The following is a 24,736-nucleotide window of genomic DNA, read 5'->3' as shown; positions in this document are numbered from 1 at the left end:
GCTGCTGCGAGCAGGACCGGTGGGAAAATTGCTCCCAATTGCAGGTTTCCAGGAGAGACCAGGGAGAAAAGCCTTGTCTCATGGCAAAGACACGGGACTGTCCGAGGAGGGGGTTGTGAGTCCCCAAGGCTGGAGGTCTCATGGACCTCCCTGGGGCAAGGAAGGGGGAACAGCCCCCCAGCTCGCTCTGGAGACCCCCGGCACCCACATACCCGAACCTGCCTCCCCGGAGCTGGCACGGTGACCTGCTCCACCATTATCCGGCTCCTCAGAGCCTGCCTGTGCAAAAGCAGCAAGGAGGAAAAAACAATGAAAAAAATTCAGCAGGAAAGGAAAACTTTGGAAAGCATGCACAAACATGGGAAAAGAGAAATAGTAAAAAACAGAAGGAAAACAACATACTAAAAAACCTGTAAAACACCGCTGACCCCACCTCCGCCCAGCCCAGACTGCAGACTAATTATTTCCTCTTCCAAGCACAACTTAAACTCCCTGCCTTCCTTTGCCCGACTGTCCCCACAGCATGTGGGCCCCAAACCTCTCGAACCACTGACATATATACATTGGAAACAGTGACTGCACCAAGAATTAAGATTGCAAGTACAGGAAAAATTACTATAAAATTCAAAAATTAGCTATATTAATCCCTGAGTGCTTGTGAATGTATTGCAAACCTCCATCCTGCAGTTTTGCAAGCCCAGTATCTATTTTTCTTATCTGCTGTTTTGGTTCTGCTTAAATCCCAAATTATCCCTTGGGGGATCATATGACAATCTCAGCCTTTGCTAAAGGAACAGTGTTTTTCTACTTGTTGCATAGCACAACAAAACCCCAGCTTTAGAAACATCGAAACTGGAAGACAGAAAATGCATATTTCAGTAAATATTCATGAACAGTTCTGTGTTTTGAAGACATTCGAGTCCTGATGTGAAAATGTATGCAGATGGTAATAGCACAGACTACCTAAAATTCAGTCAGCCTAAGTCTATTCTCTTGCAAGTCTCGTGGCAGATTTGCAACACGCTCAGATAATCCCTGCTCCTTAATGAGGTTACAATGCTGACTAGCACCATGCAGAGCTATGAAACTGAGAAAACTTTCATTTGGGAAAGAGAGGAGGAGGGAAGAGAAAATAAATCCAGTAAAAACAGGCATTTCCTGCTAGTGCCTCCCAGGGTTTGATGCTCTACATCAACTCCCATCCCCACAGCGAGTAACACTGTAATCCCTGCAAGTTACCCTCATTCCAGTTCTCATGACATCTCTCCCAGTACAGCAACCTTTTGGCAAGGGCTGTGACAAGTCACCTCTGTTCCCACACTTGGTTTTGTCCCTCAGGCAGCGCGGGCGGTGGGACCCACGCAAGACTCCCTGCCTGCGTGGAGCAAAACCGGCTCAGGCTACAAGAGGGCAATGAGATGGCGTTGTTAAAAAGAAAAAACAAAACAACCCCCAAACATCTTAAGCCATGAATTTCCTGTCACCTCCTGCTGCTGCTGCTGCTGCCAGGAGGCTGGGAGCCACACAGGCACCGAGAGCCCAGAGGAGACAGACGCCAAAGCAATCCTAGGCACAGTGTCCTCAACAGCTATTTGCGCTGCCTGGTGGTGATGAAGCTTCTCCACGTAAATACTTGCCATTTCATCATGGTTTAGACCTAACATTAGGTTTGGACCACTCCTTCATGGAGAAATACCCTTATCTGACAGGAGCCCTTTTGGAGGGGTTATTTGCATCCCCCCAGAAGAAGCTGGGCTTGTCACCACCTGAAGATGTACAGCCTGGCACACCTTCCTTCCACAGTCCTTGGCAGATCTCAGACCTCCACCGAGCAGCTGACAAATGTCCCCCAGGTTTGAGGTCCCTACCAGCACCTGCAGAGCGCTCCATTTTCCAGCTCAGGAAAGCCACATACCCACACAGAGCCAGAGACACACGCTGATTTTATTTTTCACTATACCCTCCCCTGCTACTTGTAGGTAGCACATTAAATTTCCTTTTAATAAAAAGACTGAGGGGTTCAAAAATGCTCAGCAATGACTTAACCCCGCTCTTCAGTTCAGTACATGGAAGCCATTCAACCACACGAACAAGCGGCCAGCATGGCACATGGAGACACCTCCTGAAAATGTGCCCTTCTGGATGCTCATACTACAAGGACAGCACAGAAGGATTAGGGTTTCTTTTTTAAAAGCAGCAGAACAATCCCCGAATCGGAACCAAGGTATTGCTCCCACCCTGGAAAGATCTGGAGCTGGAATAGAACTGAAATATGAATCCAAATCAGCAATGAACGTCATGTTCTGACATCACCCTGACCTAATTTTCTTATCTTTGGCCCAATGCTGATAAAACCAGAGTATTTTAGCACACTGTTTCCAAAACAATTATTCTCACAAAGTTCCTGCATTTAATAGTAATACCTCTAAATGCAGGAACCAATTAGTTCTTCCCACTTTAATGACTGCAGCACAGTTCCCTGGTTCTGCTTTATTGATTTCCACAGTTCTTTCCCTGCGAGGCGTGCTGCCAAGCCACCAGCCTGCCCGATGGAAAAGCTAAGTCATGGGAATCCACACGGCCTGTTTGCAAGAGGGGATGAGAGGCTTCAAGATGGGATTGCCTGGAAATAACAGGTAAATCTACAGGAATCCCTCTGCTGCCCTCTCCGTGCTGGGGCAGAGCCACTCTTGTCCCCATACTGGGTTCTGCAGTATGTCCCGCAGCGTTCGTGCCAGAGAACAGGCAACAGAAAAATGGGGCAGGTCAAGGGAAACGGTGAGGTAAGGCCCTGGTCACCACCGCCGGCAGCACTGTCGTTACGTGGTGACTAACCCACTGCAGGAGTCAGAAAACCCCTCTGTGCTGCATTTCCCCCACACCCAGGACCAGCCTACGCGTCAGGCGCTTCCCAAGGACTCGTTTTATTTGCTTTGCAGAACAGTAAAGCGCCAACAGGCAGAGATGAGCAGGGGCTGCTGATCTCCCACTGCAGTGCTGGTTGCTCCCCCAGATGGGGCTCTGCTCCCCCTGCCCGGCGACACAGCCCTCACCCCGGGCTGCCAGGGGAAGCCCATCATTAGGTATTGATCGGTGATTAACGCCAGCCCCTCACACACTTACTCATCACCATGTTTTGGATTTCTCAGGCAAGGACGAGAGCATTTAAGTCCAGCACTCGCACCCTGTGTTCAGCCCCTGGGTCACCGGGACCCCCCTGCTCTCTGGTGCGGTCATGGGACACAGTCCACACCCCTAAAGCCAGGAGCACTGCACATGACACCCTTGAAACCACGGCAGGGGATGCCCAGAGCCTGCAGCACCTGGTTATTTACCCCCACAGACCAGCCAGCACTGCAGCCACAGATGGACAAAGGGAACCTGGTGGCAGCACCATGGGTACCAGCACCATCTTTGCATCCCCAAACCCCACAACAGAAAGAAGCCAAGGGAGTCCTGGGCTGAGGGAAAAGAGAGGCTGGAAAAAGCACTCGCTTCAAAGAGCACAAAAAGTAAGAAGCTCAAAGGATGCAGCACTTCAGAGTGCTGACAGATATGCAGAGCCTGGCGTGAGGCAGAGACCATGAAAGCTTTATATAAAACCCTAAAAGCGAGGAGCTTGCCAGGGCGACAGCATAATGCAAATGTAACCATGTCCACAATGACCAGCGGTGACAAGGACCACCACGGGGCTCACGGGATGGTAAGCATTGCTGCTGCTCTTCTACATAGTGGAACATGTCATATAAACACAGGACATATTTTCATGATCTAAACCTATAGATGTCCATGCGGCTGATGCCCTATACATCATCCAATGTTATTCTGGTATCTCCCAGTGCCACGTCTGCTCCAGCAACCACCACCTGCCAAGCCATATTTCCGCAGGGAATTTCGGCAGCTCGGAGCAGAGCGGCATGCTGGAAGGCAGCCCAGCACCTCCATCCCACAGCAGGGTTCGATGGCAGCTGATAAATGCGGACAGATCGGCACAGAACTGCCGCCAGCCAAGCTAAACCCAGGGAAAGCGCTACAGCCGGCGCTCCGGGTGGGATTTGAGGGACTGCAACAGGATCTCTCAGCCATCGCTCCCCAGACCTGCTCCCAGGGTAGCTGCTCTGCATCAAGGCAGAGAGCACAGGTATATGTCAGGAGGTCACCATCCCCGCTCCAGCTGCAGCCCTGCTGCTTATCGCCAAGTTTCCATTAAATGGGAACGCGAGTTCTCTTTTCTCTTTCTGCTAGTAAAAACCACATGCAAAAGCACATGAAGGTGCCAAGGTGTTAACTTCTTGTTGACTCTTTATGTGACTTGCTCAAAGAAATAAGAAATTGCTGAATGTATCACAGCAACAAGGAGTAGCAGATTGAGATAATTTACTAATGTTTCACTGCTCTACTAAAATGCCACTTCCCTTGCCTTGATTTTTTGGTTGGTGTTTTTTGGTGGGGCTTTTTTTGGTGTTTTAATGGAATTCCTAACATAATTTTCATTAGAAAAAAAACCCCCAAAATATTTGGCATGAGCAGAAGGCCATGATGGAGCAGGAAGGTAGCACCACAGTGCAGGACTCGCAGCATTCCCATACAAGCAGCAGCCCATTCCAGCTCCCTCCCCTGCCTGGGGGGGTGTCCAAGGCACAGGCTTATCTCCCAGGACAGCTTCCCTGGGGTACCACCAGCTTAAAGGACAACCACTGCAGGGGTGACCACCACCTAGGTTTTATTGCTGCTTTTGTCCCTCTTAAAAAAAGCCAAGTAGTGCAGGGTGCATGGCTGGGACCCACATGCAGTACTGACGGGTGCTGCCCATCTGCACACCTGAGCAGCCCCCAGGTCCACACAGATGTTTGCACGGTGCCATCCCGTGCTGATGTTTCCTGGTGGCATAAATCAATCCTGCCACCACGCACACCAAACATAAGCCTCTGCTAAGCTGTTTGCTTACTGCACCCACAGTGCGTCAGGGGTGGACTTTGGTAAACTCAAAGCACAGGATGAATGTCTGGTTCCTGGGAGCGAGAGGAGCTGTGGCACCTTGGGGACACCACACACCTCCAGCTGCCTCAGCAAGGCTATGTTGCAGCTGGGCTGGAGCCACTGGTGAAAGCCCTGTGACACAGGGCAGCCACTTGCATCACCCCAAAACGCTCTGTACCCCTGCCCACAAACCTGGATTTTGCACCTTTCCAAACTAAAGTTCCCTAATAATTTTGTTGTTGCCGTTTTTGAACAATGCATTTAATGTTTCATGTATTCTGGCTAAAACTGCAAAGAAATTTGATGTCTCCATCCTTGTCCAACTTCCATTCTTTAGCCTACCCCTAGAGCTGCAGTGCTCAATGGCCTCAGCTCCCAGCATCGAGCTGGGGCACGCAGCGCCACAAGCCCACTGTACAACAAGGCATTGTGCCCAGAGGGCCAGCAACAACACATGCTGGAGGGGACAGCTGGGTGCGTGCCTGCTCCTGCGCTGCGTTTCCAAAAGCGGTTGCCGTGGCCACCAGCAAGCACCGACACAGGCAGCCGTCAGAACCTCCAACCACTTGACCAACAGCTTCACCTGGGGATCTAGGGTAATAGTAAGGCCTCCCCGAAACTGCGTTTTCCTTCTCTCTGGCCAGCTAAAACAAACATCTGAGAACATGTAGTTATCAAGACGAAAAGAGTTGGCTTGGGGAAATGCCAAGGTAATTGTAAGAGAAGCTGCGAGCCAAGCTCCGAGGGCAAAGGTGAGGGCATGAAGTCCACAAGCCCTGTTGGAGGGCTTCAGGTGCCTTTGCAAACCAGCCTCTCCCAAGGAGACTCCATGGCATCTCCATATGACCCTCCATGGGATCATAACAGCACTCGGAACACAGGGTACCCAAGGTACTGAAAAGTTAATTTTTCTACACCTCGAGGCATTCTGCTCAGTTCTGATAATGGATCAATAATTACAGAAGCTCAGTTCTGGTTTCACAAATAACTCTGGAACAATGGCTGAGGTTTCAGGTTGGTACCTGCCGAACTAAAATCAAACCCAGGCAAATTCAATAGAAAATTGCTCGTTACAAAGAAGTAACTTGCAGAAACAGAATAGCTCCCCTATGTTTCTTGCTTAAACACAACTAAACACCTGCAAATTTATGCAAAATAGCTCATTTACACACATTGACAATACTGACAGCTTTTTTAGAAGAAAATAGATGCTTCTAATATAATTTTCTTTCCTCCTTTCCCATCAAACCGGCACAGCAGCACACTGACGGCAGGCAGGGAAAGATGATGCTCATGTCTGAACTCAACTCAGGCTTCAGCTGCCCCCTCATCCCTCTCCCCTACCCATGTACCAGACCTCCACCACCTCACAAGCAATGCAGGCGTCTGGACAAGCCAGAGACACCCTGCAGCTCTCCCTCACATTGTGAAAACTCCTGTATGGTACTCGCCACACATTCCTGGAAGAAATCAGAGCATTGAGGTTACAACTTCACAAGCTTAACCCTCCAGACCTCAGCACAAGATGGGCTGCTGCACACCATGAGCCAAAAATTAAATATTTTTTCCCCCCTCAACTGCCACGACCTTCTGGACCAGCCGTGCTCAGAAAGGTAGCTGCAGACTGTTTTCTACATGTACAAAAAAAAAGCTGTTTGGCAGAAGAAAAGCAATAGCTTTGGGAGAGGAAAAAAAACCCCTGAATCGGCTCAGACAGCAGTTCTTATCTCACTGGTTCTTTCTCCCAGTGAACAAAATGGCTCATTTGCCATAATTGCTGCCAAAACTCAGTGGAATCGGGTCTCACCACAGACTTTTCAAAGCCACAGTGAGTCATCTACTATTCTTTCTTGTTAAGACTTAACACTGGGTGGGACACTTGCAAAAAAAAAATCAATTTGCAGGAAACCTGTGTCATGGAAAAATACACTTCAGAACATCTCATGGGGACTACATAAATAGACATTTAGAAAATAAAAGCAATGAGAAACTAAAGCATTTATTTTCAAAAAGACTATGATGCACTGCCTGCTCTCCAAGTGGTTTCAGCAGCCCTGCGTGGCAGAGAGAGGACAGCTGAGCTTCCTTGGAGACCCCAGCACCCACGGGTGCTTCTTGCTGCACCCAAGAAAACACCAAGCAAGGCAGATTTGCATTCTCCATGAAGAAAAGTCAACTGCATCATGAAACCGCATCTTACTTGAAGAAAAAAAGAAAATGCAGGCCCAGAATATCCACTTATTTACCTCTTGTGTGGCACATTCAAAGTTTGTTGAAAGAGAGAAAACTTACTCTTTTTTAATTAAAAAAAAGCCGTGAGGTTGCCTTTAGCCAGGTAGTGGGACACTGTTACAAGGTACTGCCACAGCCACAACACCCGAGGTTACTGAGAGCGTTGGAAATCTGCAACAGAGTACTCGTGCTGGGTTATTTTTCCTGCGGGGATTGCTGGAGGCTGCAAGCAAAGTCACCCAGCGATGGTGGAAGCCGCCTGTGCTGCCAGCTGCACCTGACCGAGAGCAGCGCAGTGTGTGCGCACAAGGGCTGTGTTCTGGGCAGGGGAAATAAAGACCAGGGGAAAGAAGAAGAAATGAGGATTTCAGATTTTAAAATCCTCCCAGAAGCCTGGCTAGTAAAGTGGGAGAAGTTTCTGGGAAGTGGCTGGGCGATGCGTCAGTGCTGGCAGCATGGAAGAGCCCCAGGACACGCTGCCGGTGGGACCCTGATGGATGGGAGAGCCGAGGAGCAAGTTCCCACACGCGAGACAGCCAGGAACACCAACTGGCTGTGAATCACCCGCTTGCACAGGCTTGGACAGAGGCCGGCAGGGCGCTGCTCTGAGGGACATTGTCTGCCTGACACTGCCCTTTGTCTCTGTGCACTGGAACGCTCGTCCCGGAGAAGAGTGGTCCCTCTGTGCCCGGACCACCTTCCCCAGCCGTGGGGAGGGAGCTGTAAACAGCCCCTGGAGCTGGGGAGCAGTGCCAGGATCCCCCCCCGCATCTGCCTGGAGGAGCCCAGGAAAGCACCAGGTGTTTGTCAGCAGGTTTTTCTTATTTCACCGGGGTGTGTGTGTGTGTGTGGTGTGAAAAAAAAATCCTCACATCAGGGCTGCACAAGGGCTCATTGCACTGGCAGAAATAGTCTAAGGCAGGAATCAGGCCCACTCACAGACCTGAAAACACAATCAAAGAAATCACAATTTAATTATTTTTCCATCAACAGGTGTAAACCAGAAAAATAACTCAACACCATGAATATTCGCCGCTGCCAGTATAGTGCAAACAGAACTCCATACCCAAGAAAAAAACCCAAGTCTTCCTGTTGAGTAAACCTACAAATAGCGATTAGGGTTTTCATCCTTAGCTCTGCACCTCCTCTCTCAGGGGCTTTCCCTACCCCAGCCCAGCTTGCCCAGGGTGAGCAGCGGAGTGATGCTCTTTCTCTTCTGCAAAAGATCTGCCCCATCACTATTCACATTGCCTTTTTATTACAGGCTTTTTCCCTAGAGACTTCGCCCCTTAGGGCAGAAGATCATTTCTTATTTTATCTATGCTTTCTCTGCCAGAAAAGAGGCGAGGAGGAAGGGACAGCATTAACCAAGATAACCAATACAAACTGGCTACTCTGCTGCCAGTTCCTACTACAGGTGTAGCATGATTTTATTTGCTGGAGCTCAATCAGGTCAACACTGCACCCCCAGAACACAAGGGGGAAGTTTTAAGGGAAAATGCTTGCAGAAACACAATCAACCAAAGAGCACAGAGGTGCGAATGCCGCATGCAGCCAACGATGGCTTTAGTGCCGACGAGAAGATGAGTGCCAAGGAGACGCTGCCGGGTTCACTCCCGGCCAGCCCCACTCCTGGCCACATTTTCTCAGCAACAAAGCAAGCATATTAGCCCATTAAGATTGCTATCTCAAGGTGATTATCTCAATATTAAAAACCGGCATCCCATTTTGGCAATGACCCCTAACCACATGCGGCACTGTCACCCTGCCTGCCATGGGTGCACGCTGTGCTCGCTGCTGTAGCGGGTCCTTCTGATAGCTGCTCCCTTCCCCTCCCTGACCCCTTTTTAGCAAGTTTTCCCACACTGACATCTACTTTGGCTCATGCAAGACAGACATGTTTTTAAATTACAAGGTTTTATTCCCAGAGGCAAAGCTTGCCTCCCTGCCAGGGCGCATGGCTTCCTCCCCTCCCCTGGCGAGGGGGCAGCATGTGCCAGGGGGATGCCTGGCACTGTCCCAGCTCCTCTTGGGGTCCTGGCTCTCCAGCGTGGCAGCAGCAGCCACCAGACACTTCTCCCCGCTTCCCTGCACCAGCAGATGGGTGCCTGGGGGCCGTGGCACCCCAGCGCAGGCGAGCTGTCTGACAGACACGAGCCCACTCCTTCGTTACGTAAACCCCTGGGTTTTGGTGTTTATCTGCTTCAAGGATCTTGAAAGCACTAAATGCCACCGCGGCGTGTGGTGTGGGCCGAGGAGCGAGGGATGCGCCAAGCGCTCAGGGCAGTGGCAACGGCACGCAATGCCGACCCCAGCTATGAGATAGCTCCCACTATTATTGCATGGAAACAGAGAAAACTGGATCTTGAACACACAAGTATATGTACGCACATATCAAATCCCCAATCTGCGGATCCATGTTTCCCTCCTGTTTGGTCCCCCCAGGCACAGGAGCCAGGATAAGGGTACATGTCCCCTGCCCCAAGGGCCACAGCTGCCTCCTGCCAGCCTGGACAACCTGTGCCAAGCAGGGCAGGGAGCAGCATGGAAAATATTTTTGTCAAGAAAAGCTGGCAAAGAGAGCTTCACCCTCCATCCCCACGCCCCCAGCCCCCCCATCCTCTGCTTTCAGGGCGTCTACACACACAGCTGGTATGTACACCAGGCAGATGCTCATGATTCCATGAGAGTGGCAGGGCAGGGGCACATAGCTAAATACCTGTTCAGCAACTATTTTTTTTTTTTTATTCAAACTGATTATAATGTATGTATATATCCGTTGTGCAGCTCAGCAGGGCTGAGGGCTGCCCCCATATAGTCAGGTGCAAAGAAGCCAGGCTGCATGCCAGCTACTCACACATCCCACATCTCAGAGTGCAGAAAAAGCATGGCAAGCACCACCTGAATAAGGCTCAAAACAAAACAAAAAACGCACCCTAACTCCCCACCACCACCACCTAAAACCAAAACCAGAAGTTTTTGGGGAAAAAAAAAAAGGCAGCTGGCAAAGGTTTTGTGAAGGGAAATTAAAAAGAACACAGTTGCAACTTCAGTCACACAGCCGTGACCGAATCTCTCCCAGCCCCTGCAGGAGAGTTTTCAGGGTACAGGGCATGTGGGAGCAAGTTAAAAACACATCAGTTCTCAGCCAGACAATGGGAGGAAAAGGCACAAAGTGTTCGCTCTCACCCTCCTCAGCCTCAGCTAAGCCCAGGTGCTTACTGGCATTAGATACTCCAGCAACTCCACACCCAGAAGAAAATCAAATTGCTTCCTCAGCTGCTACACACAGATTTAAGGCCACTGTACAATGCTTGTTCCCACTCACACTTTTTTGTAACTTTTTTTTTTTAAACTACTTGCTTCAAAATAGCTGTTCCAATGCAAAATTAAGGAACCACCTGTTTGCAAGACAGGCAACAGAAGGGTCCGTCCCCTAACAGCGCGCGATGCCTCACTACAGCAGGCTGGGGCCTCATCCTTCGGGGTGTTCATTAGGTAGTGATAGAGAAGATAAATCTAGAAGCTTGTGTGAGCATTAACAACCGATACCTTCTTTACAATTTCATTTCAAGGGAATGAAGTTTGTGGCAATACTGGCAGTTAAGTGCGTTCCCCTGATGTTTCTTTCCCTGAAGCTTTGCTAACTTGCTTTAAATCAATTGCTGGAGAAGGGATAACTGTAAAAACCCAAGCTCAGTGCCTAACTAGCAGGCGGAGGAGACACAGCTGCTCTTCTTTGCATGGTTTATCATGGAAGAGATTTCTTAAATCCCTGCTGGAAAGCTGGCCCACTGTGAAACACAGGATCTTTATTGCAGACACACCTGCAGCGTAAAGAGCACCTCATAAATTACAGGGGATAACAATGTCAAGTTGACACAAGCCTTTACACTTTGCTACTAGTAAGAAAAACAGTAAAAACTTCTAGGTGAGGCATGGGATTTCAGCTTGCTTCATGAAAGAATGATTTTACCAGCAAAGAGTACCTACCCAGCGCTCATAATTTTACTTATATTAAACAGTATCTTCAGCAGTTTAAAGAAGCTGCAATTTTGATCCCAGCAAACTCCTCCTCAGCTGCAAAAGCTCAAGAGACACCTGCCAGTAACAGCATTATTTGTGGCAGGAGTTCAAGCCTCTCACAGTAAAAAGAGCATCACAGCCCCCAGCAGAAATCACTTTATTAAGTCTTTTCCAGTAAGACCAGAGCCTCACCACTAATTTTCAATAATCCTGAAAACAAGGATGCTATGTATCTGGACAAAATTAAATGTGCAAATGGGTATTTAAGCAAGACCCTTTGATCTTCTCTAAGTAGGAAAGCTAAGCCTTGGCAAAAGAAAAAAAATTAAACAGCTGTACCTCTCCAACTTCCATTTAATCATTTGAACCACAGCACACAGGGAATCTCTATAGATTCTAATAGGTCTTTTCAGAGGGATCGGGGTTTTCCCCAACCTGTTCTGATAAGCCTCAAGCCTCTCCTCCAGCAAGCTCTGACCCAGCCGGGGGCTGGCCCCCTCTCTGGAGGGGAGGGCAGCCCCGGGGGGGCTCAGCCCTTCAGACAGCTAAACCCTGCATGAAGATGGGCGATGGGGACACCCCGCAGGTCTCCCATGTGCTGCACCCCTCAGCAGGTGGAGCCCAGGCACATTTTTCCACTGCAAAACCCCTTTTTTACAGTTCTGGTGGTATCTTGCAGCAAAAGGACAGGAGGAAGGGCCCCTTAGAGCCGCAGGCACAGGCAGTTACACCAAGGGGGTGGCAGCCACCATCCCACGACAGTGCTCAGCGCTCACCCCCCTGAGCGGGGATCAGGGATCCCAGCACCCTTGGGCAGCTCTCAGCATCGCACAGAAACACTTACCCTGAAGGAGGGGGCTTTCTGCATATTCACAGTAAAGACAGATGGCAAGCTGAAAAGGAAGGGTGGCCCGGGGCCCACAGGCTTGAACTTGGAGCTTCCCAATTTCTGGCAAAGCTGGGCAGGATTTGGCTGTGAGACCCAAGCCACAGAGCTAACACTCCTGGGAGCATCATGCGAAGAGGCAGTCAGAAATTAAGTTCCCTGGTTACCTGCAAGCCTCTGGCATGAGCTCACACTATCAAATGCCAGAGGCAGCACGGGAACGAAAACACAAGTTCTTGAGCGACTGAAGACACTCAAAGATGAGTCCCCCCTGACGCTGCAAACACAGGCAGCTATGAAACACAGCACCACAGGCAAACGGGGAGTATTTGTCCCAGCAGCCATGGACACACCAGCCTAGCCACGACACCTCATTACTAACAATCTCCAACCAAATGTCAAACCAGCAGAGCTGCATCCACCCCACTACACTGCCAGTGCCTGCCCCTCCAACAGCCACGTAACTCTATTGACTTCAGAGGCGTCGCACAGATTTAGTCAAAGGAGGGATCTGGAGACCACATAGACCTGGACATGTAGTACGTATTGTCCTGCTGCGCACAGGGAGCCCGTGTCAGCCCTGACCGCGCAGGCAAAACACTCCCAAAGTCAACGGAGCTGCACCGGCTCGAATCACTGCCCAGGCCAGGTAGAGGTGTTTGGGGCTGAAGAGCTCTGAAGAGCAGCCTCCTACACCAAGGAAGGGCATCATGCCAAATCAAGAAAAAAAGCAACAGGCAGAAAAGGCTTCCACTGCAAAAAATCAAGCTGGCAGCTCAGCAGAAGGGGTTATGTCAGCCCGCTGCCAGCACACCAGGAAACCCTCAGGCTTCTCCCATGTCCCAAAACAGCAACTGCTCAAAGGGACAGGGCACAGACACAATTTCACCGGCTTTGGAGACGTACCAGCCAAGTACATCTCTGAAACGCTGAGTTCACAGCAAACGCAAAGCTACAATCTCCAGACTCCCAGACCCCCCACAGATGACACCAGCCTGGCCCAGGCTCGGCAGCCTCGCTGGACCCAAACCCACCCGTTTAAACCCATGGAAAACCAGTAAATCATCCCGAGTATGCCCTGCAGGGCTGAGAAACACCTCCCAGCGGCAACGCCTGCCTCAGCCAAGAGCCCAAGCAGGGAATGAACTTGAAAAATAAGCGTCCTGTGGGGAAGGAACCGCCTTCTCCTCCCCCGAACGGCCCCGCAGCCAGCCGAGCGCACCGGGAGCGCACCGGGAGCGCACCGGGAGCGCACCGGGAGCGCACCGGGAGCGCACCGGGAGCGCACCGGGAGCGCACCGGGAGCGCACCGGGAGCGCACCGGGAGCGCACCGGGAGCGCACCGGGAGCGCCAATTCTTTCTCTACCCACCTCCTGCCCCGGTGGAAGCGGGTGCCCCATGGCGCTGGCAGAGACAGGCGCTCTCCCAAGGACGCGGCGGCCCGGCAGCCGGCGGAGCCCCCCCGAGCAGCCGCCGCGCTCCCCGGCACCGCCCGGCCCCGCGCTTCCAGCATCCAGCCCGGCTCCGCAGGCGAGGAGAAGGGCGACCCAGCCCACAAGGCACTGCAGCCTATGAGCACTTGCTAATTAAGGGAAACCACTCCCCGCCAGTTAAGGAGAATAGTGGGATGCTGGCAGGAAGGGTGGAGGAAAAGGGCAGGGCGGTTTAATGAGTTCTGCCCCTTTTTTTATGCTGGGCACTTCTGAGCAGAGGGGGAGGAAAAAAAAAAAAAAGTAATAATCAAGAAATGACCCATGAACTGCTTTTCTGTTTCGACTTCACAGCTGCAAGTACAGGGGCTCAAAGTGATTTGCTCCACACTCGTGCAAACGCAGCTTTCACAGGGAGCGCGGATTTCCCCCCTGTTGCACTCTCCTCGCAGAAGCCCAATTACTCCAACAGGGAGAAGTCAGTTTTCCCCTGCCGCCGCCAAGAAATTACATTTGGCGAGGGGAACAAATGAAAAAGTCAGTGCAAATTAACAATGAATTAAGTACATATGCGATGTTATTTTTAGCATAAGACAAGCGGATAATTATGGTCACATATTGTTTGTATCTGAGCGGTACTTGCCTGCACATGCTGCATTTCTCATGTTACTTCCCATACACCCTTTTTAACATGCAAAGAAGCAGATTTTTCAGAGAGAGAGAAAAAAAAATGTGCTTATGGAGCCATTGAACTGGCAAGCAGAGAAGCAAAAATCCTCCATACGTTAAACAGCTATAACACAGTCTTGCAGACTGGCATGCTGGTAAAATGCCTGAAACCTGTCTGCAGCACTACGGCTTCCACCGCTGCAGCTGCACAGGGGACGTCTTGCTGACTTTTTCCAGGGAATTCTGTCTCTTCAGCAAGGTTTCAATATGGTTGTTAATGATATTTTTCTTCCTTGAAGGATTTTTTTTTTTTTTTTTTTAAAATAGTGAGGAACTGAACCGTGGTCCTCAAATCTCTGTGAGATAAATAACCCAACTTTGGTCACGGCTAATGCAGAGGCAGCTTCTACCCCTGTTCTGGCCGTGCCATATTGAAGCATCCCCACGTTCTCCACTGGAACAGTACTGGCTTTGTTCATGGGCACAACTGCAACACATCGGCTCTGCTCATTTACACTGGGTTTACTATGACTTCGCTTACCAAAATCAGCGTGAGTGACGTGCTTCAGGCTTCATATCAAACTCAGAAATCTAAGGTGGGTCCCCAACAGCATTGCAACACAGCTTCCTTCAACTCACGGTGCTGAGCTCAAGCAACGCTACACTCAGCATCTATGGAGAGCTGTGAGTCAGGGTGGCTCACCAGTGCCGTCTGTATTGAGCAAGAAAAAGACAGCACAGACATTTGTAACGCTCAGTGTCATGAGAGAACAAAGCAACAGAGAAAATCAGGGTGGAACTCTGCAGCAAAGAACAGGGGCAGTGGGAAATATGGTAAGTCACCCTGTATCACTGGCATCGCCTTTCTGTCCCAAAGAGCGGGCAAAGCTGTGCTCGAGAAGGACACATTCCCCCCCACTGCAGAGGGGCTTCATGCCAACGCCAACGGATAGGAATCGGTGGACAGATGGCGGGGAGCATCCTTCAGGGCACCTGCCTGCCTGGGCTGCCCCGTTTCTGCCAGCCTCCAGCCTCACCGCTGCTAACCCCAGGGCTTCCTGGGGCAGGAGGCCAGCGGGCTGCAGGGGACCTCCACTGTCTCCCATTTCTGCACATCTGTCCACGCACGCTGCTGTGGGGAGGGGGCCTCTCAGACACAGGGAGGAACAACTCTCTCCACAGCAAACCCCTGCCCACCCGCCCAGCGCTCATTTCAGTGCTCATCTCCTATGCAACTGGCTGGCTGAATTCGGGCAAAACTTTACAGATCCATAAACCTTAGCTCAGTTGATGCATATTTAATTTCTCTGATGCTAGGTTTATTTTGGCAGTCACTGTGAGCAGGGTTAGACCAGTAGCAGAAGAGAGCAAACACTCTTGATGAGCATTTTGGCCTCTGTGTAGCACAATTCCTGTCTCCGAGCACAACACAGAAGGTTCTCCACCCACAGTTCTCTCTGTTATCACAGTTATCAGGAGAAACGCTGTTGTGCCTGTGTCCATTAGCGATTTCCTACACTTCCCCGTAACCTGCCCTGTCCCAGAGGCAATTTATAGAGTGGATACTTGCCACAAACCATGAAAAATATCTCTGTCTGTCAAGGGCTTCTTTGGTTCTCTGTTCCCAGCTGCTTTTCAATCTTCAGGAACTTCCACACATCCCTCAGAGGGCACTTACTGCTGTCACAGAGGGTGTGAAGTTTTCTTATTTAATGTTTGATGCCGGTGCAAAGAGCGCGCTGTGTGCCAGTCACACAGGGATCGATGTCACTGCAATCTGCGAAACCAAGGTGCTAATATTAGGAATTTTTTATTCTTGTTATTTAGTTGCACTTCATTCATGTTTTTTCTTCTCTCTAAAACTTTTTGTTGCCATGGCTAATGACCTGGCCAAAAGTGGGGATATATGAGGCATACAGAGACACCTGCAGAAGGGCTTTTTGAGGAGCCTATGCTGCTGCACACCAAACCCAGCCCGGGAACTGAAAGATAACTCAGGAAAAGAAAAAGATATTTTTTTTTTTTTTTAAAAAAGAAGAACCTCATCCTCAGTCGTGGTCACTACTTGGCATAGCAAACACAAAGAGGGGGAAAGGGAGGAAGCAGGGACAGTGGCTGCTAGACACTAGAAAAATGCCAAACTCTGGCCTCAGAGCAGGTTGGAGCTAGCATGTGATGGCACAAAAAAGCCATCAACTTCTCCAGACGTCTCAAACCATTTTCCTGCACCCAGAAAAGCACTCTCACTCTGTGGTGAAAAGCAGTTTTTCCCAAAGGTTAGGGTGCAGAAGGGCCCTCGGTAGTTTCAGTGGAGTCGTGGCAGGGATCCATCTGGTGTATTGAGCACAGATGTCATCTAAATACAAGGGTTTACCTGTAGAGGTTTTTTTGTACTGGGCTGCTTTTCCCTTGTTAAATGAGCACAGCTCCACTAGCACAAACTCCAGCACTGTTTTTTGCAGTGTTACAAATAACACGCTACCCCCCCAGCCCAGCACTGCCAAGCCGCTCTGCCTCAGCTGACACCGGTCACCACAGCCCACGTGTTCCTGGATACATGAAGTATCAAAGATGGCAAAACCAAACAAAACAACCATCGGTTGCTTGAGTTGAGTGCTTTTCTGCCTGTCTTTCACATCTGCAGACAACTTGCAGGACATTGTCCCGCATGTTTAGCCTCAGAGAAGCTCCCCGGCCCCAAGCACGGGTGATGCTGATGCCTCTGCAGAGCCATGGGGACCAGAGGGGAACTACAGCAAAAACTGGGCAGTAGCTTTTCCCCCGAGCTGGGTCCCATTTGGGCAGGAGCCCACAGAGCCCCGAGGCAGGGAGGAACTGGCTGCACCACCTGGCAGTGGGATAAGGGCTGGCTTTGGCATGGTGTGAGGGGGACACCACCCTGCCGGCCGCTCCCGCGGCCCGTCCCAGCCTCTGTAGAGCAAAGGGTCCACCAGTGGTGGTGGATTTACCACTCCTCTGCCAGGTTTGCAGACGTCATTGGCTTGCCCCGTGACACAGTGACTCTGCAGCTCTTTGAGGATGGAGAGGGCTGGTGTACCCTGTACGCCTGAGCATCACCTCACCAGGAACTGGAGATGGGGATTGCTGTAGCCATTGCAGAGCAGTGCAAAGGGAAAGGGCTGGAACCTGCTCCCATGAGGCACACAGAGGGATGGGACAGAACGGTGCTCAGCTCCAGCTGCCCAGACCACCACAACACGCGCAGGGGGCGGTGGAGCCCTGTGGATGTACCACTAATCCCCGTGGACGTGCGCACCAGGCACCCCAGGAGACCTGTGGGGTCTGCAGTGGGGCAGCCGCTGGCGATGCTGCCAAGGATGGCGCAGCCCAGAGACGCCCTAATGTGGGCCAACTGGCGTCAAGCCACAGGCATGCACAAAAAAAGTGATTTTTATTGTTTTGTCCCACAAGACCAGAAAGGAAAAGGGGGGGAAGGGGTGTTTATGGAAATCACATTGTCAAATACTTTCCCTGCCCTCCAAGGACCGCAATTGCCCTCCTAACTTTGGAGGAAGAGGCAGAGGAGGAAGTTTTCATGAAAGGCACTTAGACATGACGGGCTGAGTTGGCCACGGTGCCTCCTGGGAGTTGTAGTCATATCTTCTCCCACCCAAATCGCTTTTTCTGGCGCAGCTCGGCAGCACGGTAATGCTCCCCGTGATGCAGCAGCAGCTGCCGCCCTGTCCCAGACCTCCCCACCTGCATGGCCAGGGGACAGCAGGACTCCCCGGACTTTCGTTCCTACAGGACAGCCCCAGGGCTGCTCAGGATCCGAACCTTAGCAGCTTCGGCCGGAATATTTCAGTTTTCTTTCACACCCTCCCTCTCACAGAATTCCCATGGAAACAAAAACAAAGCTCTCTCTGTTTGGGTTTGGTTGGGGTTTTTTTTCCTCCTCTCGAGGCCGGGTGTGAATGAAATTGGTAAATGAAAAGCTAAAAAAAAGAGTAAAAATTAATATATATATATATGAAATAAAACATGAGATACCATTTCTAGCTTGATATTCCCTGCAGCAGTGCATCTCCAATCTGTGTCACCCCTTAAGAGTCTCAGGGGACAGAAACGGGCCTCAGAGCTAAAGTAATAGATTATTTCTTGTATCTCAGAGTTGGTTTTGCACAATGAAAACCCAAACCCTTGCAAGTCTCCTCGCTGGCACATCATTCCGCAGATACCTGGATGCCACCGTGTGGTAGCTGCCCCGTGCAGCCCCAGCGGGCAGGGCTGCAGGGAGGGCTATGCCAGCTTTAGGAAGAAAAAAAAAGAGGGAGGAAAAAATCAAAAGGAGGGTGGTTTTTTGCAGTAATTCATAAAACTTAAAGAAATGCCAAGCACGTCAGTATGAGGCACAGTATCTGGAGGAAGGAGAGAGCGCAAACCGTCTCCTTATGGTGTTAAGCTAAGACACACACTGTTTTTCTATTTAAAGCCCTACAGTAACTTGCATGTCAGGTCTGAGTGAGCTCAACAAGTTTATGTAAAAACAGTTTACACAGTCCTCTCCACCGCAGGATCTGGGCACCTGACAGCTTTTAATGCCTTACCATTCTGACACGGCAGTATATGACCCACCTTTACCTGCTGGAGAACTGAAGCCCAGATCTGGAAAGGTGTTTATTAAGGACAGAGAGCAGTGTGACCTTCCTGGGATCCACTGCAGCTTTGGGATGGGGACACCTGCCCGCAGGGTGCTCAGTGCTGCTGCCCCCTCCCCGTTCCCTCTGCCTGGGAACTGGTGCTGGGTGCAGCCCTGGCTGTGCTGAAGAGGAGGGGGTTGTACCAGCACCGGCTACCCAGGCATGTCCTGCGGACCAAGCCACGCCGGCAAGGGCAAACCACCCTTCCTTCCCTACCAGCACTGCCAAACTCGCTCCAGCCAGGAGGGAGCAAGAAGAAAGCAAGACGCAACGCAGGGCCAGGGTTTGGGGTACGCCTTGTTTTTCCCTCACCTACCTCAACAGCACTGTTTCTAATGTATTCCAAGATGCAGCTCATTAAAGGGTGAATTACACATTTTATCATTTGTCCATAACCGGTTGTCAAGTCAGGACAGGAAAGGAACTAAAATATTCTTAAAGTATGTAATGAGCCCTTGAGTAAGAGTTAAGTAACGAGCGCTTCTTTAGCGAGGAATCCAAGCAAGGCACGCTCCACCCATTTCGTTAACAGACAAAGGCTTATATAAGCTGGATGTTACATAAAATCCTAAAATAGAGAGCCGGAGAACTCCCCCACCTTCGGATGCTAGCGTGACTGCAGCCCACGTGTACCTGAGCTGACACGGAGCCATCCCTGAGCCAAGGCGCAGCAATGGCCGGGCTGGAGCCAGCAGAAGCTGGTGGCACAGGGGTGCCCTGCCTGTGCTTGCACCCAGCACCGCGTGTGCCCCCACGCTTCCCCGGAAAGAGCCTGTACAGGAACGTGCTCTGAGCAGCTTGATCATCGCTGTGATGATCGAAGAATGTACATCCGTGCTTGTCTTCTCATGCGTGCCACGTCAGGCTGAACACCATCTCATCCCAGGGTGCCGTCCCAAGGGAATTATAAGTGGTGCTTAGGAAGGAGTACGCGAACAGAGCATGATTGTGGGGAAACTTCTCTGGGAGTCTCCCTGTCTCCAGGGATTTGTGAGCAAGGGACTTTCCAAGCCAGAAGTGCCTGGCAGCTATTTCTTTCAATAAATTGTCCAGTCAGGTTTCAAGTTCACATGAACTTTCAGCTTCCGCAATATCATGCAACAAAATCCACCACAATTTGCCATAACTTAACTGCGGAGAAAAGGGAATCTACATCTTGCAAGATCAGTTACTACAGCTAGAAAATAGCAGACTGGCAGGGGTGCAATACCTTCATCGGGTCTTCTATGCTTGAAACCTGTCTGTCTCAAGACAAATCATCTGCTTCAGTAAAGCAATACTTCTTCTCCCTAGACACCTTGCATCCCACCTTAAAATGCACTATCCCAACAAAGCTGATAGATTCAGCCCACACCAATGGTTACTTCCTAGACAGGGGGTCAAAAAAGAGTGTCAGAGAAGAGGATCTGCACTTCTCTTCACAACCCCAACACCCAATCCTCCTTCCAGCGCAGGTATCAGCTGCACTTCCATGAGCAATCGGGGATACTTATTTGGATAGGGGAAAATCAGGATCAGGAAAGATCTTCAGGCACGGGACTGTTGGTCAGGCAGAGCAAAACGTATCGGGAGTTACTCTCTGGACTACAAGGGTGCTATTCATTACAGTCATCAGTTTGCTCTGCAGTACTTGCAGAAACATGCCAAGGCTGCTACATGATTCTGCCTGACTGACAGCGTTTGTGACTTGCCTAACCTTTGCTCTAAATAAATGGGAGCTGCACAGAGGGAATTTTGATGCAACTCCCCTGATTCTAGAGCATCCCCCCTGGCTGCAGCCCACAGGCTTCCCTGGGTTTGTTTGAAGGGAGAGACAGACAGAAAGCAGGCAGGAGGAGAAAACGGAGATATGAATTCAAACTGTCTGGCCGACAAATAAAAAATAATAAAAAAAATAAATAAAAAGAAAAAAGCCTGGCTTTGGTTTCTATCATGTTATCTATCTATTTATCTTTCTTCACAATTAAACCCGGATGACATAGATAAGACAGTGGTGACCCCTAGTGCCCTCTCCAGCTGCAGCTTCCACTGTTATTCACCTTACTGGTATTTGAGCACAGAGGGAAGCAGCACCTTTCAGATTCATTCTTCATTCACAAACCCTCACTCTCTCTCCCCTCTCAGAAACAGGATCTAATTTCCTCTCCCTACTCAAACTCTATCACTGCGAGGCATTTGCTGCAGCATCCCTTTGTCTCCGTTGTCTGGGAACAAAATGTAATGAATTTACTTATGTAACAACTCACTATATTCCATTGATTCTTTATCATAGTGCATTTATATTTATTACACTTACAGAAAATAAAGAGGAGTCTGTTTTGCTAACTCCAAGTTTGCCAATAGCTAAGAACAGCCATTCAAACTCCTGAGAAGAGACGTCTGTCTCGTACAGGGGGTATTTTGCAGCACCAGGCCACTGAAAGGAGCGAGTCTCTCCTGTGACTGCCATCAGAATGCACCGTTATTTTCTTTTTCCCCTAGCCATGTCAAAACTCTGTTTCTGTGACTCAAGCCACGCCAGCTGTACCCTGCTTGCTGAGCTGTGGGGTGCTCGTTCGGGGCTATTCCTGGTGTTATTGTGGGGGAACAACTCCTCTCTTGGGAAAATCTTAAGACACCTCCTTGCAGATTACTTTGGGCTGCAGTATTTTCCTTGAGGAAATAAATGATCTTAGCGTAAGCCTGAAAGATCTTTAGCTTCCTGGTAACGGAGAGCTTTGGGCATCTCCCCCCTTGCACAGGCTCCCTGCCCTGCTGGGGTTGGAGGGGCTATGCCCCCCACCACCCCAGGCACACAGTAGCACCCTGATGTGTGGCTCTGGGGGACAGGGCTGTGGCATCTCAGAATTTCACATAGGATCTTGTCACCGTCTCCTCAGCCAAAGAGACCACCCTCTGACCGCCGGCCATGTTTCTGTCCTCAAAAGAGCAGCAAATGTCCCTGCACAGCCTTACGGACCGCTGAAACTTTGTCTGATGCCTCTTCAGCCCTGTATTCTTTCCCTACCCGTTGCAGCACCGGCAGCCATCACCCCGTCACCCCATCACCCCTCACGCTGCATCACGCCGGCCAAGCCCAGGCTGCAGCCAGTGCCCGCGTCCCTGGAGCTGCCACCAGCTTGCACCGTCACCACTGAAGCCCCAAGGATGGTTTAGCACTTCCCAAACCAAAAGCGATTTCCCAGCTCAGTGTCGATGCAGCCCTTCCTGGGGCTCCATTGCGGCCACAGCTCCCACCCCGGAGGCAGCCCAGGTGTGCCCCGTCGGCCTCGCTCCCCCGGCACATACTCACGGGGACACCCCAGCCCACGGAGCCACCGCCATGCGCCGGCACTGCCTTCCCCTCTGGCCACCGACAGCCCGCTTCTTCACCAGAAACAACTTCCAGGTCTCGGCCAGCCCTTCCTCCCCTACTTCTTTTCGCTTTCGCACAGATCCCCTGGTCGCTCGTCCCCCAGACTTCCTTCCCCAAAAGCCTCCAGGCTTCCTGAAACCCCCTCCACCCCCTCAAGCAGAAGAGCACCACCACCTTTCTCCCCAGAGCAGCCCTGTGCCGGCGTTTGCACCCGTGACTCAGCCCGGTTGAGGATGGATCAGCCGGAGGTGAGGCTGCTCCATGCTCTGCAACAAGTGCCTTACTCATTGCAGGGCTAGGCGAGCGTGCTCTAACTAAAGCCACTGCATTTTTTCCAACTTTAGTAGAAGTTCGTTATCTCTTCTGGACATAATATTGCTCTACTGATGTGCCTGTTCTCTGAATCATTCCCCCCTGGTTTTATACCCCTAGGTGCACAGGTTCACTTGTTTAAATTAAAAGCAACACTTCCTGAGTTGAAGTTCCTCCTCATGTTTTATTTTTAAAGTTGGCTCCAAGGAGGGGGGATAGGAAGTGTGGTAGTCATTGCATAACTTTAAGTTGGTTTTATTTGGTGTAAATCAAGTGACAGGACAAAAGGGAAAGGCCTCAGTTACGCCAGGGGAGGTTTAGGTTGGATATTAGGAAAAAAGGCTTCACCTAAAGGGTGATCAAGCACTGGCACAGCCAGGGAGGAGTGGAATCACCATCCCTGGAGGGATTTAAAAGACCTGTAGATGTGGCATTTAGGGACATGGTTTAGCGGCGGGCTCGGCAGTGCTGGGTTAACAGCTGGACTTGATCTCTAAGGCCTTTTCCAACCTGAATGATTCTGATTCTAAATGTCACTTGCTTTTCTTGTATAGTGCTGAGATGTCTTGTGCTACCCAGTGTACCACCAGTTCTGCATTGCTCCCATGTCTCTGGACCTAATACTGCTCCAATCGTCCCGCTTTATTTTCTTTTTCCCCTCCGTTTTAATGAGGTAGATGCAAAAATCTCATCCTCTGAGCCACTGTTTGCTTCTTTCACAATGTTCCACGCTGTTTCTCCTGAGTTTCTTTTCCTTGTTAGCTTTAGTAAGCACCATTTTCTTCTTATTGCTGTTCTGACTGCATGTGATCCCATATGGAGAGAGCACTAAAAAATCTCTCCCTATAGCACATGTATCTTACCTTTCTATAGCTGTATTTTCTTAACTAGTGTATTTTTCTCTATATTCTCATTTTTGCTTGGTGCTAGCTCTGTGTATTCCAGTTATGCTCTGCCCCTAAAACAACTCTGTCAGGCTTACATGTGCCTATAGCTGCTGGCAGTATTAGTTCTCAATATTTTAATTTAAACTCTGGCTTTGTTCACTCCTACTATCAAAATGCTCACAATTAGCTCATTGCTTTAATTTTTTATTATCACAGGAATCACCATTTTTGCATGCTTTTGCAATGTGCTACTTTCCTAGTTCCTCAGATCCTTGTTCATACTATTGGAAAGTTTCTCTTGTGAAATGAAAATATTTTCTTGGATGTCACCTGACCGTCAGAATCTGAACCAGGCAAAGCTGGATTTGACACAAATGCAGCCAGTGAAACAGTCCATCATCAGGTGAGGCAGAATCGTCGTTTGGCATTGGTATTTTAAAAATATCAAAGGTTGGAGATTTTTTTCCTTCTAAAGGCTACAGTTGTTCAGGGAAACTATAAATCCTGTGGCTTGCCTGACACTGCAGGTCAGACCAGATGATCAGAATAGTTTATTCTAGCATTCATACCTAAACACTTACAAATATCCGGGCAAACTGCAACTGCACCACAGAGAGATGGTCAGGCAAGATAAGGGCGTTGCTGCTTCTGATCTTAAATGATCTGAATTCGCCTACAGTCCCCCTGAGACACCCAGTTCTCCCACAGCAACCAGTAATGCAGCTGCTTTCGCTTGTTCTCCTTTTTATCTGAGCTCTGTTACAACTTTCAAAACTTTCCTGTTCAAAACTTTGTTAGAAAAGTGGCCTCATACATCTTACACCACTTCATCTCTGTCTTCCTGGCGACAGAAAGCCAGCGTTTTACCGTGGGTTTTGGTGCACTAGTGTCTCCCCAGCTTCTGACTCACGTAAATCAGAAGGTGACTCACTCTGAGGAGTTCCTTCAGCGTTCTGGAGCAGGGGAGACAGTGCCCAGCCATAGGCAGCTCTATGCTTTGCTCTTTAACTCGGTAGTTAGTGCTCAGTAGTGAGTGCTCCCTCGGAAGTCCCCGTGCTGGGGCCATGCACCTAGCAGCTCTGTCCCCTCCTGCCACCACCCCATCTCCCGTGCGCTGCTGCACACACCAGCCCTCGGGCAGGGTGGCCAGAGGAAAGAGGATTTTTACGTTGTGGCCCATGGGATGGATGGCAACAGGGAAAAACATGGGGTTGAACGAATTATGAAAGTTTCAAGACACCATGAGCTGGAAAACCCCACTGGCTCCACAGGGGAGGCAGGAGGAGCAGTAGCCGGC

At 50.2% G+C, this 24,736-nt stretch overlaps 1 protein-coding gene across 7 annotated transcripts in view; it reads right to left on the bottom strand.

Annotated features, from left to right (window-relative positions):
- PLD1 (phospholipase D1) overlaps positions 1-22,533 on the bottom strand; it is a 75,885-nt gene extending 53,352 nt beyond the window's left edge. For 2 of the 7 annotated variants that reach the window (XM_027806609.2, XM_055723359.1), the window contains exons 1-3: positions 22,178-22,319; positions 15,802-16,001; positions 14,766-14,936 (exon numbers count right to left, since the gene is read on the bottom strand). The gene's annotated coding sequence lies outside the window, so the exon portion shown is untranslated. Of the gene's footprint in view, positions 1-13,495; positions 13,666-14,765; positions 14,937-15,801; positions 16,002-22,173; positions 22,333-22,414 lie in introns of those variants that run through there. The other 5 variants (XM_027806608.2, XM_055723357.1, XM_055723358.1 and 2 more) reach the window with 5 other exon arrangements.
- Positions 22,534-24,736: the final 2,203 nt, after the last annotated feature.

This window comes from Falco cherrug, chromosome 11, assembly GCF_023634085.1.
Source record: "Falco cherrug isolate bFalChe1 chromosome 11, bFalChe1.pri, whole genome shotgun sequence".
Taxonomy (NCBI): Eukaryota; Metazoa; Chordata; class Aves; order Falconiformes; family Falconidae; genus Falco; species Falco cherrug.
Note: the sequence above shows the minus strand (reverse complement) of the source record. Positions and strands in the feature narration are given on the sequence as shown.